The sequence below is a fragment of the Hirundo rustica genome, chromosome 13 (assembly GCF_015227805.2).
Source record: "Hirundo rustica isolate bHirRus1 chromosome 13, bHirRus1.pri.v3, whole genome shotgun sequence".
Taxonomy (NCBI): domain Eukaryota; kingdom Metazoa; phylum Chordata; class Aves; order Passeriformes; family Hirundinidae; genus Hirundo; species Hirundo rustica.
In genome coordinates, this window is record NC_053462.1 from 14,390,166 (window position 1) to 14,404,715 (window position 14,550).

The 14,550-nt window shown below is 41.0% G+C and overlaps 1 protein-coding gene across 9 annotated transcripts in view; it reads left to right on the top strand.

Moving 5' to 3' along the window:
* CHD2 (chromodomain helicase DNA binding protein 2) overlaps positions 1 to 14,550 on the top strand; it is an 86,675-nt gene that overhangs the window by 14,162 nt on the left and 57,963 nt on the right. For 4 of the 9 annotated variants that reach the window (XM_040077071.2, XM_040077074.2, XM_040077069.2 and 1 more), the window contains exons 2-4: positions 5,634 to 5,706; positions 6,404 to 6,494; positions 10,585 to 10,645. The gene's annotated coding sequence lies outside the window, so the exon portion shown is untranslated. Of the gene's footprint in view, positions 1 to 2,895; positions 3,030 to 3,558; positions 3,582 to 3,610; positions 3,768 to 4,075; positions 4,666 to 5,633; positions 5,707 to 6,403; positions 6,495 to 10,584; positions 10,646 to 14,550 lie in introns of those variants that run through there. The other 5 variants (XM_040077068.2, XM_058422346.1, XM_040077076.2 and 2 more) reach the window with 4 other exon arrangements.

Below are 14,550 nucleotides of genomic sequence, written 5' to 3' on the forward strand. Positions count from 1 at the left end.
TTCCCAAATTAGTAATGGAAACATTAACTTGTGTCATTATTTTCAGATGTGTTGTTCATAAAACATGGCTGAAGTGTTTTTGTCTAATGATACACAAAGGAAGAGAGTGTGTCACCTGAAGGAGAAGGAATTAACTTTATAGCAAAAATTGCAGTGTGGAAATGCTGAATTTAGGAGGAAAATAACGGGATAACTGCAGAGGCAGTAGGAATGAGAGTTTTGTTCCATTTCATTAGGAAGAAGAATGCAAACAGGCTGTTCCTGGCTGTGTGAGGGGGGAGTCATGGCTCTGCAGACGGTGACTGTACTTGTGTTCACCTCCATGCAACTCGCTCAGGGCCGAGGAACGGAGGAGGTCATGGATACTCGTGTAAGGTTTTTTGGAGCTGCTTCAGGTCTTGGTGCCCAGGAAGCAAAAGGGCAGTGCTGCACCTGTTTAATGAAGATAATAGACTTTGAGGAATTTTTTTGGTTATACGTTGCAGCAACAGAGTAAGGGACTTCCAAAAACATTTGTCTATAAATGTACATAGGGCTTTTGTTCTTGTTTTTAAAGAGGAACAATCTATTGCACTAGACAGTCTGGTATAGTTAGAGAAAATCAGGTAACAGTCTGAGCACACAGGTTAGGTCTTGTTCAGGTACAATCTTAAACTCTCCTGGCTGGAAGCACACTACTCTTAGGCACAATTATGTCTAGAATCCCTGATCTCTTTTCTCCCTTTCATGTGGTTATTGCAAGTGATCACACATATATTCTTCTAGAAACATACTTGTGTTTTGGGAAGAAACAAGAGACAGGCTGGAAATTGTACATGGAATTTCTAATCTTGGCCCTTGCTGTGAAGTTTAACCATGCAGAATCAGCTGAAAATGCTGACATAAGGAGAAGTGCTGTTGCTGCACCCTGCTTTCATCTGGATCCTGCCTCCTTCCCCCTTTTTTCACTGCTGGTGGTTTTCCAAGGAGGACAGCATCTGGGTTCTGTACATGCAAGCACCTTTAGATACAGTTATATGTGAGAGTTCCACTGAGAGCAAGAGGATTTGCCTTTGCAGGAATCTAAATGGGAATGAAGTTGCAGAACAGGCTTTCTGCTATCCATAGTCTCTGTAGACCAGAACTTCAACAATTCTTCTTGTGAGAGGGGAAAAAAGGGCCTTTTGCCCCTTTTCAGTGAGAAGCTGCATCGGCTCTTTTGTATCACCACTGATTCCTTGACTGGAGGTTCCTGTGCTGTGGTATGTGTTCCTTTATGTGGGTCACCACCATCCCTTCTCTGAAGATAGTAACACCTTATCTGACTGTCTACAACTAGGAGATATCCCCTGCTATCCTATACATGAGGTCAGCTTTTCTCTATATTTTGGAAGGAAATAGATCTTTTGGCTCAAAATCATAGGGATTGATAATTTTCAGATGGCCACTTCCTTGTGGTTTTTCCAGGACTCAGCTCAGGAGAGAGCTGCCGAAGTCCAACTGCACGATCTCAAGTGCCAGACTGGATCTTGAGGCCTTCCATAATAATTTGAAGTATTGTTAATTCTTTTGTAATTACCCAGGTTCGTTAATATGAGAAAGGAAGACTTAGACAATTTCTTTTTGCTTTTAATGGAGTCACTGGGGCAAATGAAAGACTGCGAAAGATGCACGTATCATTCAAAGTGACTGCTGAAGTATATAAATATCAGTTCTGTCATGTTTGCTGTGTGTGCTTCTTGCAGAGAACCATAACCGGGGCTGGGGACAGGATTCATGGCAGTGACCAAAAATGTGAGAGATGCCTTTCCTTCTTGCTGATATCTGAAGTGGTTTCTATGGCTGTAGTCAAAATAGGAGACAGCGTCCTGGTGAGGCTGGCACACCAGACAGTTTCTGTGGCGCTGGCTATAAAAAGCAGGATACCTAGTTTTATTTGTGTCTGTGCTGTTTCTGAGCAGCAGTAACGGGGGATTGATGTGGCAGACAGGCAGGTGACTGGGCTGTGTTGGCTCTCTGTTCCAGCCAGGCTCGGGAGCTGAGGGTGCACAACAGCGGTGTGTATCCTATCAGAATAGAGGGGTTCGTGGCCCCGCTCCACCGTGGGGACCCTGGCTGGTGACTCGTCCCGAGGCTCGTGTCAAGGGCTGATAACACATGGGGTATTTGTGGAATGGCGGAAAACGGGGCCGCTGAGATACGGGGCGCCAGCAGCCAATTCAGGAGGCCGAACCCCACTGTGTGTCAGTGCAAGCAGGCGGAGGCACGAGGAGATCTCTGGAGTGGGGACGGGCAGCGCTCGGGCCGAGCCGGGTCACAGCTGCGCCGGGACAGGACAGGTGGGACGGCCCGGCCAGGTGGGGCTGGGAGGGGGCAGCAGCCGCCCCTGCTCCCGCTCCCGCCTCCCCCTGAGGGGCGGCTGCTGCGGCCGGCGCGCGAGGAGGAGGCGAGAGCCAATGGGGGGCGGCTGAGGCGGGGAGAGCAGGCCAATGAAAGGCCGCGGCGGCGGAGCGCGCGGGGCCCGGGCGGGGGGGAGGCCAATGGGGAGCGGCGCGCGGCGCGCGCGCAGGCGAGGGCGGGCAGGGGCGGGGCGCGCGCGCCGTGCCGCCCCTTCCCCGCCGCAGTGAGGAGCGACCGGGCGGCCATGTTGTGCGGGGGGAGGGGAGCAAGGAGTTGAGAGGAGACGGCGGAGGCTCCCTCACACACACGGCACAAGATGGCCGGGGAGCAGCCGCGGCTCCCGCCCGTCTCCCGGCGCCGTCCCCGCCGCTCGCACCGGGGACGCCCGGCGAGCGCTCTCGGTTCCGCTCCCGGGCGCCAAATCGCGTCCGGCGCTCTGTGGGCTCCGGGGCTCCGGAGGGCGGCCAGCTGGGCTGCCGAGCGGGGCTGCCGACGGTCGGGCAGCAATGGCGCCGGGCTGCGGAGCGCTGCCCGCGCCGCTCCCTCGCCGGGCGGGCGCGGGGCCGCCCTTGACCGCGGGCAGGGAGAGCCGGGAGCAGCGCCCCGTCCTCGGGGTCCCGGGTGTCTGCCAGCGGGCTGCTCTTCGCCGGGTAAGTGCCGGAGTCTCCGGGCTCCTCATTGTCCTTTGTCCTTGGGAGGAAAAACAAAATGTCCTTGGAGCCGGGAGGGGGAGGGGGCGCTGCCTCCCCCTGCCCCCCGCTTCCCCCCCTCGCCGGTCTCTGAGGGGACTTCGGGGTACGCTCGGGGACCCCCGCCCGTGCCTGAGACCGGGCTGGGCTGAGAGGGAGCGGGGGGACAAGGGGAGCCCCGGTGACCCTCGGCGGCTGCGGGCGCTCTGCTTCCCTCTCCTGCAGCACCCGGCGGGCTCCTCACGCCCCGTCCCCGATGCAGCCCCGGGGGGAGCAGTGGCGGGTTTTGGCTCCCCTGTGTAGCACCGAGCACAGGGGGGGCTGCAGAACGGTTCCCCCCACGGCAGCGTGCAAGCCGGGTATCTGCAAACCAGCCTGGAACTCCAATGCAGCAGTGCGGGGAGGGGGGAGAGGTGAAGGCTGTACGGCAACATCACTGAAATCTTCAGCCTTGTGTCTGTGTAAAGAGCGTTTCTTGCCCGTCGCTGGTCGGATGGGGATATGTTTTCCTAGGTTCGAAGAACAAAGACGCCATGTCCTTTTCTCTTAAAAATAAAACTTGGAGTGTTTTTTTTGGTGGGGTGTTGGCTTTTAACTCTTTGTAAACCAGTAAGAGAGAAACAGGCTGCGGATGAGACAGATTGCTACTTTATGAAGCAAAAGAGAGAAATTGACTTCAGTGGAGAAAAAGCAATTCAGGTGCAAAAGCTTAAAAGAAAACTCTTAGAAATTACGTGCAAATTTGATTCTGCAATTAAAACGGCAACGTAGAAACTTAAAAGCTTGAGAAAAACAAAGCTCGTTCATGCCAACTCTACAGTTTAAAGTTGGCAAAATACTACAGTTGTGATTTAGACGACATTACAAAAAGAAAACGGAGTTACTTAAATGCGAATTACACGATTAGGAAATAGATGAGTTTGTGTCTGACATGGAAAGCTTTTAAAAAATATTTAATGGGTAATCAGGTTTGTTTTTATTATTCAGTTTATAGGTTTTTCAGAGACCTCACTCAAGTTTCTCTTTATGAAACATTTTAATCGTCGTTTCGGTGTTCTTATAATTGAGGAGTTGTACAACACCTATTGCAAGACTTTCTAAAAATGCAAGTTTAAATGTAATGGCTGACATTTGTTTTAGGTTGGCTCGCGTTCAGCAATTACCGATTTAAGGGTAAAATTGTAATTCTCAATGTATAAAATGTCTCTGTATCAGAGCAAGATGTAAATACTAAAAACTTTAGTTTTAATTGGAGGTTGCGTATAGCCATATTTGTTGGATTTTAATTGTGTACGCTTGTGCAAGGTTATAAAACTCTGTGCAGATTTTAAATACTGCAGTTGGAGGTAAATCTACATTTTTCGGTACTTCCTCTGCAAATAATCTGTCATTGCACCAGTCGAAGTTAGCCTTTTTTTTTTTGGAAATAGAAATACAAGTTTCAGCAGCCATCGGACTTCTGTCACCTTTATGTGAAGTGTTTGGTGTCTTTATTTTAGGTTTGGATTATGGTGGTTTTATAACCCCAGCAACAGTTCTGCAGCGTAGAACAGGTTCTGGCATACACACTTTGCCCTGAAGAAAGTTCTAGCTTTAGGTGTGTGTCTGCTGGATTTAAGTATATTAGAGGATAATTTTTAACTAGTTTTCACTGGTTTCTTTCAACAGCTGAAAATAAAATAGCACATAATTGTCCAGAAAATAATTTACTTGTAATTCATAATGTCTTTTATTTCATAGTTCTGCAGCGGGGGTTTTTTTTTATATTTAAGGTGTAGGGGTTTGAATTTATACGTCTTTTAATCCAGCATTAATTTTTTTCAATTGTATATTTATAGAATGATTCTACACTTTCAGAGTATGAAGTAGTGCTGGTGATAAATATAATTGCTGTAAAATAAAATGTTATGGCTTTGGTTTGTTAAAGGCAAGAAAAGTTGGCTAGATGTAGTGCAAATATGGTGTTCTTTGTGTTAAAAGGGCATAGTTTGAGATCTTATTCAAGGTTAAAGAAGCTGAAGGCTTTAAAACTGTATTCTAAAGGACAAAAGAGATGTTTTTTTGGGCGATGAAGTAACTTAGGATTTAAAATTCAGAGAAGCTGATGACAGAAGCCATTTTAAAATAACCTTGCTATCAGTAGAGGTTTTATTTAATTTTGCAAAGCCTACTTCTAAAGACTTTAATGTGGGAAAAAAGGAAAAAGGCTGAGGGATATTGTATGATAAATTACTCAGTAAAAAAAAAATCTTAAATTGTCATCTTAGCTTTAAGTCTTTCAAAATTAAAGTAATGGGAGACAGAACAGCAGACTGCAGTTATTCATGAAAAACACAGATCATGCGTGTTGTATGTCAGTCACTCATCTGCAGTGGGTTTTTCTTCAGCCAGGAATGTGCAGCCACTCATACTTTTATTTTTAGAGTTCAGTTTGAAAGATACTTACTGTGATCAAAAGTTCTTCCCGACTTAATAATTTTCTAAAGACTGTGAGATTTCAGGCATATGACTTATGCTGCTTTTCTAAAGGAAAATACTGAAAATTTCCATACTTTGTTTTTTCAGGTAGAATTTCATGAACAGAACCTCATTTCCTGACTGGCTTCCAGAGGACTTGCTCATGCCTTATTTTTCTTAGGTAAGAATGGTTATACCATGTGTTAAGATGTTCATTTCCTTGTTATTTTTTTGAAACTGGAATTTGCATTTTTGGTACTGTGCAGATGGGTTGAAAAAAAAAATCTCCTTTTTATATGGAGGAGGCACATTTTATAAATTGTCTGGACTTCTAAAAAGCTTTTCTTTGCAGTTACAGGAGGACTGTCTTCAAATAATGTCATGTTTACGTGCTGCTTGAATATAAATTTCAGTTTACTAAGGCTATTAATAAATGGGTTATTTTTTATAATATATGGACACATATATATATGCCATGTATTTGGTGAAAAAGGACAGTATTTTCATATAAACTGAAGTTCTGTATGTGCTCTTTTACCAGTGAAAACCTGTATTAAACTTTGAAAATTATTTAGGTTTTTACTTAATGAGTTTGTAGCATTAATGTTTGGGGAAATTGTCGAATTTGTATATGAAAGTAGTAACCAAGGAATTCATAGGGAATGAGATTTTGGGGCCTGTTTCTTGTTTTTTGGGACCCAGAGGCTAATGCTTAATGATAGAATATTGGGTTTGTACTGTTGGTAAAACTTGTGTTTATTCAAAGACATTTCCTGTATGTATTTTCAGAAAGTTGTCAGTTAAGAATGTTAGGACTGAAAGAGCTTGTCTGTACCTTGTTTTCAGACAAACCTGGTTTGTTGTTTTTTTTCTTTAAGGGCTATTACTGGATATTGTTCTTCCCAAGATTCAGATGACTGGTTGGGCAGAAGACCTTCAGCAAAATTCTGTACTGTGCGTGCGTGCCAGGTACGTTACACTGTGTTGTGGGGTTTTGTTTGTTTTGTGGGTTTTGTTCTTTAATTATCCTGGAAACAATTTTTCAAAATAAACATTAAACATTTAAGTTCTAGTGTTTTACCTTGTTGAATTTATTTTCTTTCGAGCTTAGTGCTTTTGGAAATTGTTAGTATGTACGTTCTACAGTAATGTTCGTGTTTCCTGTATCTTTGAAGACTTTTATGGTCACTCACAAGTACAACTTCTTAACAATCTGCAATGACCATGTTGACATGTGGTGAAGCCAAAGGATTATCATCTCCTAAGGACACTGTCTAATCAAACTTCAGAAATGCTTTTCCTTAGTTCAAGGTATTGGTTCATTAGCAAGGGACACTCATAAGCTTTTCCTTTTCAAGAAATTGTTTATACAATAAACTTAAAAGTTCTGGTTTTGGTGTAAATTTTATTCTAGAGGCGTGAAGTAGTACCCAGTTGTTACGAGGTATCTTGCTCTCCTCCTTAAAGTGTAAACAAAGCAGCTTTTTAATGGTTTTTTTTTTTTTTATTTTACACTTCAGATTGTGCATTTAGGATCACAATAACATGTTGCCTTTGAGTCAGGCTTTTACCACTCTGTAATTAAAAGTGGGAGATCCTGTTTGCCTGTCTTAACTGGTTCCTTTTCACAGCTTCCCATGCTCATGTGCTTCTGTGCATACTCAGGACCTCAAAGCATAAGGCATCTTCATGAGGACACATGCATCAGGATTCCTAAAAATACTTTTGATGATTTGCTTTCTAAAGTTAACATAATTCATCATGATAACCAAAGAATACAATTGTGACCCCCCACCTGAGTGCAGCTGGGGTTTTTTTGGCTTGGATGAAGCCTTCAGTCTGTTTGTAGAAAAGAGATTGTACACAGTTTTCCATAAGCTTTACAAAATATCTCTTCAGGTTGTAATAAACTTCTATCTGCAGTGAGTCACTGCTGATGTGCAAGGTAGAGTTCAAATTATATTTATAGATACTGGACATGTGCCACCATCATGGATGTCCTGCAGCAAACACAGCTAACGAGCAAGGTGATATGACAGTATGTTTCTGCAACTTCATCGTGTGACTGTCTGATGGGAAGTGTGGCAACTAGAACTTTGTGTCAGAAATGATCTCATCTTAACAACGATAGTGCATATCTAAAACCCCACATAAATTTTCAATTCTCAGGGTCAAAAGTCACAGATACTGCACAGTTCTACTACAGTGAGGGCGAGATCAGCCTGGGCCACGCAAAAGTCTGACAGTAGTGATGGGATTGAACCTGTCAGATTCGACTTGCATTCCTGATAGTAAATTCTGAAATGTCTGAATCTGCAATTTCTAACTGACCTACTTTAAAAAAAAAAAAGTAGAAAAGTAAAAACTATGAAACTCAGTGCTCAAGAGCAGGTCTTGGCTGACCGGAGCATTTTATGATATCTGTGAAATTAAGCACTTTGAACTCAACAGTCTTGCATCTTTCCAGTATTTTGTCCTGATGCTGATTGTGCTGAGTAGACATTACAATATAAGCCACTTCAACTGTCTCTGTTGTGAGCTCTTTGGAGCTGCCTTTTCTTACAAGAACAACTTGTTTTCATCTACCAGTGGCTTCACCTCTAGTTTAAGTAAATCTCAGTGGGTTAGATGCACACTACTGGGACTTGAGGGAAGTTCTGAGTTTATGGCTACGCTATAGTGTGCTCGTGAGAATTGAGGGGGGTTGGTAGACTCTTTCAGTTTGAGTCCAGACCTTCAGTAGAGGAAGCTGTTCCTCTGGGGATATGAACCTGTATTAAGTGTTCTCGTAGAACAGATTTTGGTAGCATTGGCAGTACGTGTGGAAGAACATTGGAGTGGTGATACACATCATCTTTGCCAAAGTACTTCGTTAATTAAATAATAAGTACAAGGGAAAACGTGATATCAGGTGATAGCTTTTGGGTGTCTGACCTCACCTCATGCTGTAAGAGGAGGTGCACTGTGTGATGGTTAGTGCCAGTCTTTGGGGGAAGGAGCCGTAGTCCTGTGATGCCAGGTATGTTTTAATGTGGTGTAGGATGTACTGTACTTCACGTGTCTGCAATTTTAAGACAAACAAAATAACCCCATAGCTATTAGACTACCTAGAAAAACTAAATTCATGTTTATTTTAAAGTAGGGGATGGAATTTTTTTTTTTTTTTTTTAAATCACCCAGGCTACAACAATTACAGCAAGTAGTCTGATAAAATGATTTTGACATCAGGTACAGGAAATAACAGCTGGTTAACATGAAAGGCTGATTTTTTTTTTTTTTTTCAGCCAAGACTTGTATTTCCAAGCTCTGGTTTCTGGCATAAACCTGCAGCTTTGGTGATTTATTCTGTAGTTTAAGAGCGAATGTGTTTTGGATGTTAAAACTGAAAACTCAAAATACAGGGGTATATTTTATAATAGTGAAAAAATAACTCATGTGAATGAAATGTAATATATTATCAATATTCTCATACTGTTTTTACAAAACTCATTGTTTGGTTCATCCACTCACTTCCAAGAAGAGAAGTGTCCCTACTACTGCGTGATACCACTCTGACAAACAAAAGTTTCCTTTTGATTCAGCGCAAGTGTGCTGAGGTCAGAAGAACAAAACTCCGGTGGAGTCTTTATAACACTCATTAGAGGAAGGTTCTGTGTGGTAACAGCCGTTTTTAAATACCCTCATTAAAGTTTCTGCCAAACTACCCTAGCTGTGTTGTTGCTCTAGAACTAAAGAAAACAACAACCAACTTGAAAGCAATGATGGATGTGTAGCTGCGCCATGAATTATTAAAAATGGCTGAGAGCTGTAAACTGAGTCTTCAGTCATTAACTTTACCTGTCTTCATATATTAGATTGTAGTTTGTATGTGTCCTTTTTTGAGTGAAATGATTCAAAGGGCCTAAGTAACTCTTGTTTCCCTGGTTCATTTTTTGAAGCCGTGGATGCCTCATGGCTGATCAGAGTTCCAGCAGCCATGTTGTGTTTCTTCTGAACTGGTGAATGGGCACTTCATGGAAGTTCTGTTCTTCCATTTAATTGCAGCTGCTTGTGCACATTCAAATACATTTTAAAGTATCACTAATACAGTTTTAAACCTCTAAATTTCACATGCATTAGGATATTCTACATGATTCTGCCAGTCTACTGCTATATTTTTGGCATTTCCCCTTTAAAAGGCTTTTTCCATAATAAGAGTTTCAAGTAAATTACATCAGCAAGGAAATTACAATCCTGTTCATCCCATCCCAAATCCCTTAGCTGTCAAATGGAAGAGAAGGATTTAGCAGATTGCACATCACTCTATCACTGGATAGGTTCATTAATTTTTATGTGTTTGAGGCTGTATTTCAATATAAGTAGATTCTGAGAGATTAGAGTAAGAGTGGTTTTGCTTGTATGTGTCAGGAGGATAAACTTGAATGCCTTATTTCATGTAGTTGAAATTTAAAGGGGGTTCATGACTTGTTTTTAGAGTTTTAGGTCTGTAATCTTGCTACCTTTGCTTAAGGAAACTGTGAATAAGAATTTGTTGATACAGCATTTCCAAAGTCAGATTTCCACATTTGGACCTTGCCCATACATGACTAAATTTGAGATAGAGTAGATAATTTGTTCCACATAAATGTTTTACATAATTGCCCTGCATCCAGCTGATACCTCCTCTCAATAAAAAGAGCTTTTTATTTTCTCTTGTGAAGGGCAAGTCAGTTTGCATAAGCATGCTTCCACTTGATGCCCGATTGACCTTTTTCAAAAACTTTAAAGAATATATTTTTGTTGTTTTTTTCTCAATGAATTTGTGGACTGCGTCTGAATTTCTTGGGTTGTTTTCAAGTTTTTTAATAACAGGTTCCTTAGTGATACTTTAATTTTTTAAAATAAAAATAACTTGCGTAGCACATGGTATGAGCTGGGAATGCTTGGGTGTTTTGTTTTATTTTTTTGTTTGAGTATTTTTGTAATAAAAGCTAATGCGTGGTCTTGCAGACCTTAAGGTCTAGACTTGTTTTTAAATTTATTTTACTTCAAGTGTTTTAATATCCCATTTTCCCTACAGATTTGTTGAGGAATTGATTTACTCACTGTAAGCAAAATAGCTGCCCTTGGTTGAAGCACTGGTAAGTTGTTATTCCTAATAACATTTACTTTTTAGCTTTAAAAAACCCCAGCGAGCACACATGGCTATAATGTTTAAAGTAGCTGAAGGCTTTGGCTGAATACACTCTGAAGTTCCTCAGTGTGTGGCCATGTGTGTTTCAGAAGAGCTTAGTTAAAGGGACCCCAGGATCATTCCTGCTGGGCTCTGGGGAAGTGAGCAATACTTGGATGGTGCTCTCTCCCTGTCTGGCTGCAGAACAGCTTTCAGATTGATGGTAGTTCTGGCAGCTTCCATGATTTGACTCCAGATTTCACTGAGAACTTTGATATCATAGTTTTGCTTGTTCAGAAGGGTTTTGGTATGTAGATGTCTGTCTCTAGAGAGGTACTACGCACAATTTGGATAACGAATGGTATGGGAAATATAGCAGGAAGAACTTGGCGTATAAGCAACTTGTATTGTCCTTATGCTTCTCAGGATCATTGGGAGCCTTTCAGCAGGCAGTTACAGTTCTACAATTGTTATGTTTCTGGTCTTCATTCATAAAGCTCTAGCTCTACACAAAATGATAAATGCCAGTACAGTTTCCAGTATCTTTTTTAAAATTAAACTGCTAGCTGATAGACTTGAAATCTTTCCTCATATAGTCAAAACATAAAATTGGCAGGCTTGAGTAGGTAAATTAATTCAGTTTTATACTGGATGAATATAGGGATGGAATTCTTTCCCATTTCCTTAGCTAAAAGGAATTTGGTCTTGACCTTTTGTTGTCTCTGGCACATTTTGTGACTTTTCCTGAGAGTTGCCTGTGGAAAGACATAAGTCCTTTTGTCTTCCTCTCTGCTTAAAATTCAGGCTCCTTGATTCTGTATATTTAATTAGGGCATCCATTGCATTTTTGTGTACACGGATTAACTTTTTTGTGGGAAGCTCTATTCCTGTAGCACTGTGCTTTGGAGTATATGCGTTTTCTTAAGAGACAAATTCTTTAAATCTGACATGTTTGAGCAAAGCTTAGGCTTCAGATAGGTTGGGAAAACGTTGTTCCAAAATGCAAATCCACTCATTTTAGTGGCTAGATGACAGTGAATATTAGCTATCCCGTGACTGTGTTTGTTAGCAGAGCCATCCCACAGCCACTGCCTTCTGCACTGCCTCAGGTGCTGGGAGAGAAGCTGGTTTTGTACTCCAGAGTCTTGTGCTTCTTTTCCACTCCATGATGCGGAGACTAATGTTGAGCACTTCTGAAAAGGAATATGTGGGGGTAAGGTGCAAACCTTGCCAGGATGTGTTAATCTGGCCTCCTACTGCTTCTGAGTCCGTTTTATTTTGGACCAATTTTGTCACTTGAATTTCCAGTCCTGGAGGAAAAGAAGTAGAAAAATATTATGAAAGACTTAATGGACTCTGAGAAGTTAAGTTTTTAAAGTGTGTGCACAAACTCAGTTTTAATAAGTATTTAATCTCTTCTACTACTGTGTTCTGTAAGTTTTATTACTTTGTTCTTTCAGAATTCTTAATTTTCCCACTGCAGGTATGTCGAACAGCATATTTCTTGGTGTATTTCTTCTGCTATTCCTCAAAACTCTTCCTATGCTATCCATTGATGCCTTCCTAGCCCCAGTCACCTGCTAAAATATCTATAAACATGTGACTTACGTGCCATTTCAGTATTAATCTTCATGTGATTCCTACATCTTTCTGTGTGCATTTTTGTTTTTTGATTGGGTTGTAAATTACCTAATGTCAGATCTGCCTCTTTATGAGTAGAGCTTTGGCTTTTCAGTTACACACAGAAATTCTTCCATCCTTCTCTGGTTTACAGTCTTTACCTAAAGGAAGAGGTGAATGTGAAACCCTTAAATTACTTAATTGAAATAGTTGTCTTCAAAAGAAGTTGCTTCAAAAAGCAGTTGTGAAAGCATTCAAATGAGTGAATCTTGAAAGATTCTCTGGTTAACATGGTGTTTAGTTGAAGCGCTGATTTTTATTTTTAACTCTCTCTTTTAAAAGAGAGAAGATACTCAAAAACACCAGGAGCTTTATTAAAGTTGGCATACTTTGCTTAATGCAATAAAATTTACTGTTTAAAAATAATACCCACAAAAGCATGCATTTGTAAATAAAGCCACATCTTATCTGGAATTAACCTTGAAATCCGACAAGCAGCCCTTCTTACCTAAAAATACCCAAACCTACATGAGTTGTGCTTTTACTTCTCTGCTTAAGGAACGTCTGATGGTGGTAAAAGCAGATTTAGGGCTGTCCAGAGCACATAGTTCCTGCTAAAGATGGTACAGAATAACATCATGGACTTAGCTGCCACTGAGGGACATTTCTTTCCTCTGATGTAAAAGTTACCAGAGATGTCGCTGAGAATAAAACCTTGCTTTAATGAACTTTGAAGTGTAAAACTTGAGGTTTGGTTTGCTCAGAACCTCATTCTGTCCATTCAGCTCCCTCTGTTGGAGTGAATTCCTTTTCCCAAGTAAGTCACCTCATTTAAAAATTTAAGCCTCAGATTTCATTCTGGAATAGTTTGTAAATGTATTGGTGTCTTATGCATGGGTGTTGTACGTGTTGGGCTTCAGTCTCACACTTTAAAGAATGCAGGGTTACAGTGGACGTGAAATGGCTGGAGCCGTGGGTTTGGCCATGAGGGATGTCTCTTACTGCTGTTATCTTTTAATACAGCAACAAATAATTGCAACAACTGAAGAGAAAAACTTTGTAAACTCGGATGTTTTGTAATTGTTGCCTTGAACCTTTAGGCAGGTAGGGAATGGATGGCATGGGGTATCAACATGTTACCAGTGATTGGAAGGAAACTTTGTCAGTATTATAGGACCCAGGTCTCTGATTTATCTGACCAAAGTACAGTGCTTGGAAACCAAACCAGTATCTAGTAGATAACAGAAGCTTGAAAAATGGGTGGATGCCTAATTAATTTTACAGAAGAAATGGTAGACTCATGTCATCTAGGAAAAAAAATAGGTTTTTCAGTATCTACCTCAAATGTAGGATCACTGCCTAAGTCTTCATGGAGGAGTCTATTTTTGTAACATTATTGAAATTTCTTAGTAAAATGTGCCTTAATTCATAAGTAAACAAATGCTGTGAAATCTTTTAAAGCAAATGTAAATTTCACAAGTGTAGACGCTGCTATGAATATTTTGGCCATTCCTGTGGCACCTTTTTCATGTATAATAACTTGGAGAACAAGAATGTGTTCTTAATTATAATACCTCATCAGTTCTGTTTACTGCTAATTATTTGACAAGATTTAGAGAAGAGCTTAAGATGAACATCATGGAGTTACTTGCAAAGTTCTTGGTCCAACCCAATGTAGGTGACCCAAGCAAGGAAGTAGCCCTGAAACTGCTTTTTTGGCAGGTCCTGTGAGGCAGAGGGCTGACCCAACTGGAAAGATCTTTTCAGGGTAACTAATAAGTAACTAAGTTACCTTTATTAGAGGTGGGGAAAGTTGATGTCAGTAATTGGATTTCTATATGTTAAGCTTATTAAAAATTAAAGTTATTTTAATGGTCTTATTTATGGGGTGTCCACTGTACGCATGTTAATACTTTTGAGTGTTTGATTGTGACAATAATGGACACCTTTGTGGTGGGTTTTTTCATGTTTTGATACTTTGGTCCAGGCATTACCATGAAAAAAATATTCAAAATTTTAATTCATCTTCTAATGCCTAAATAGATTTAAAATTAGTTTAGTAAGAGCTGGGGAAAAAAAAAAAAAGAAACCTAAACACAAAGCAACCTCAAAACCAGCTTAGTGTGAGGGGAAAAAACATCTTTCAGAATATTTAATACATTGTCTTAACTGAGGATGAGTTGAATGTTTGAAACAGAGCATTTCTTTAAACTTGAAAGTTCTGTTTCTGAAAACATGAATGTCCTGGGGTTG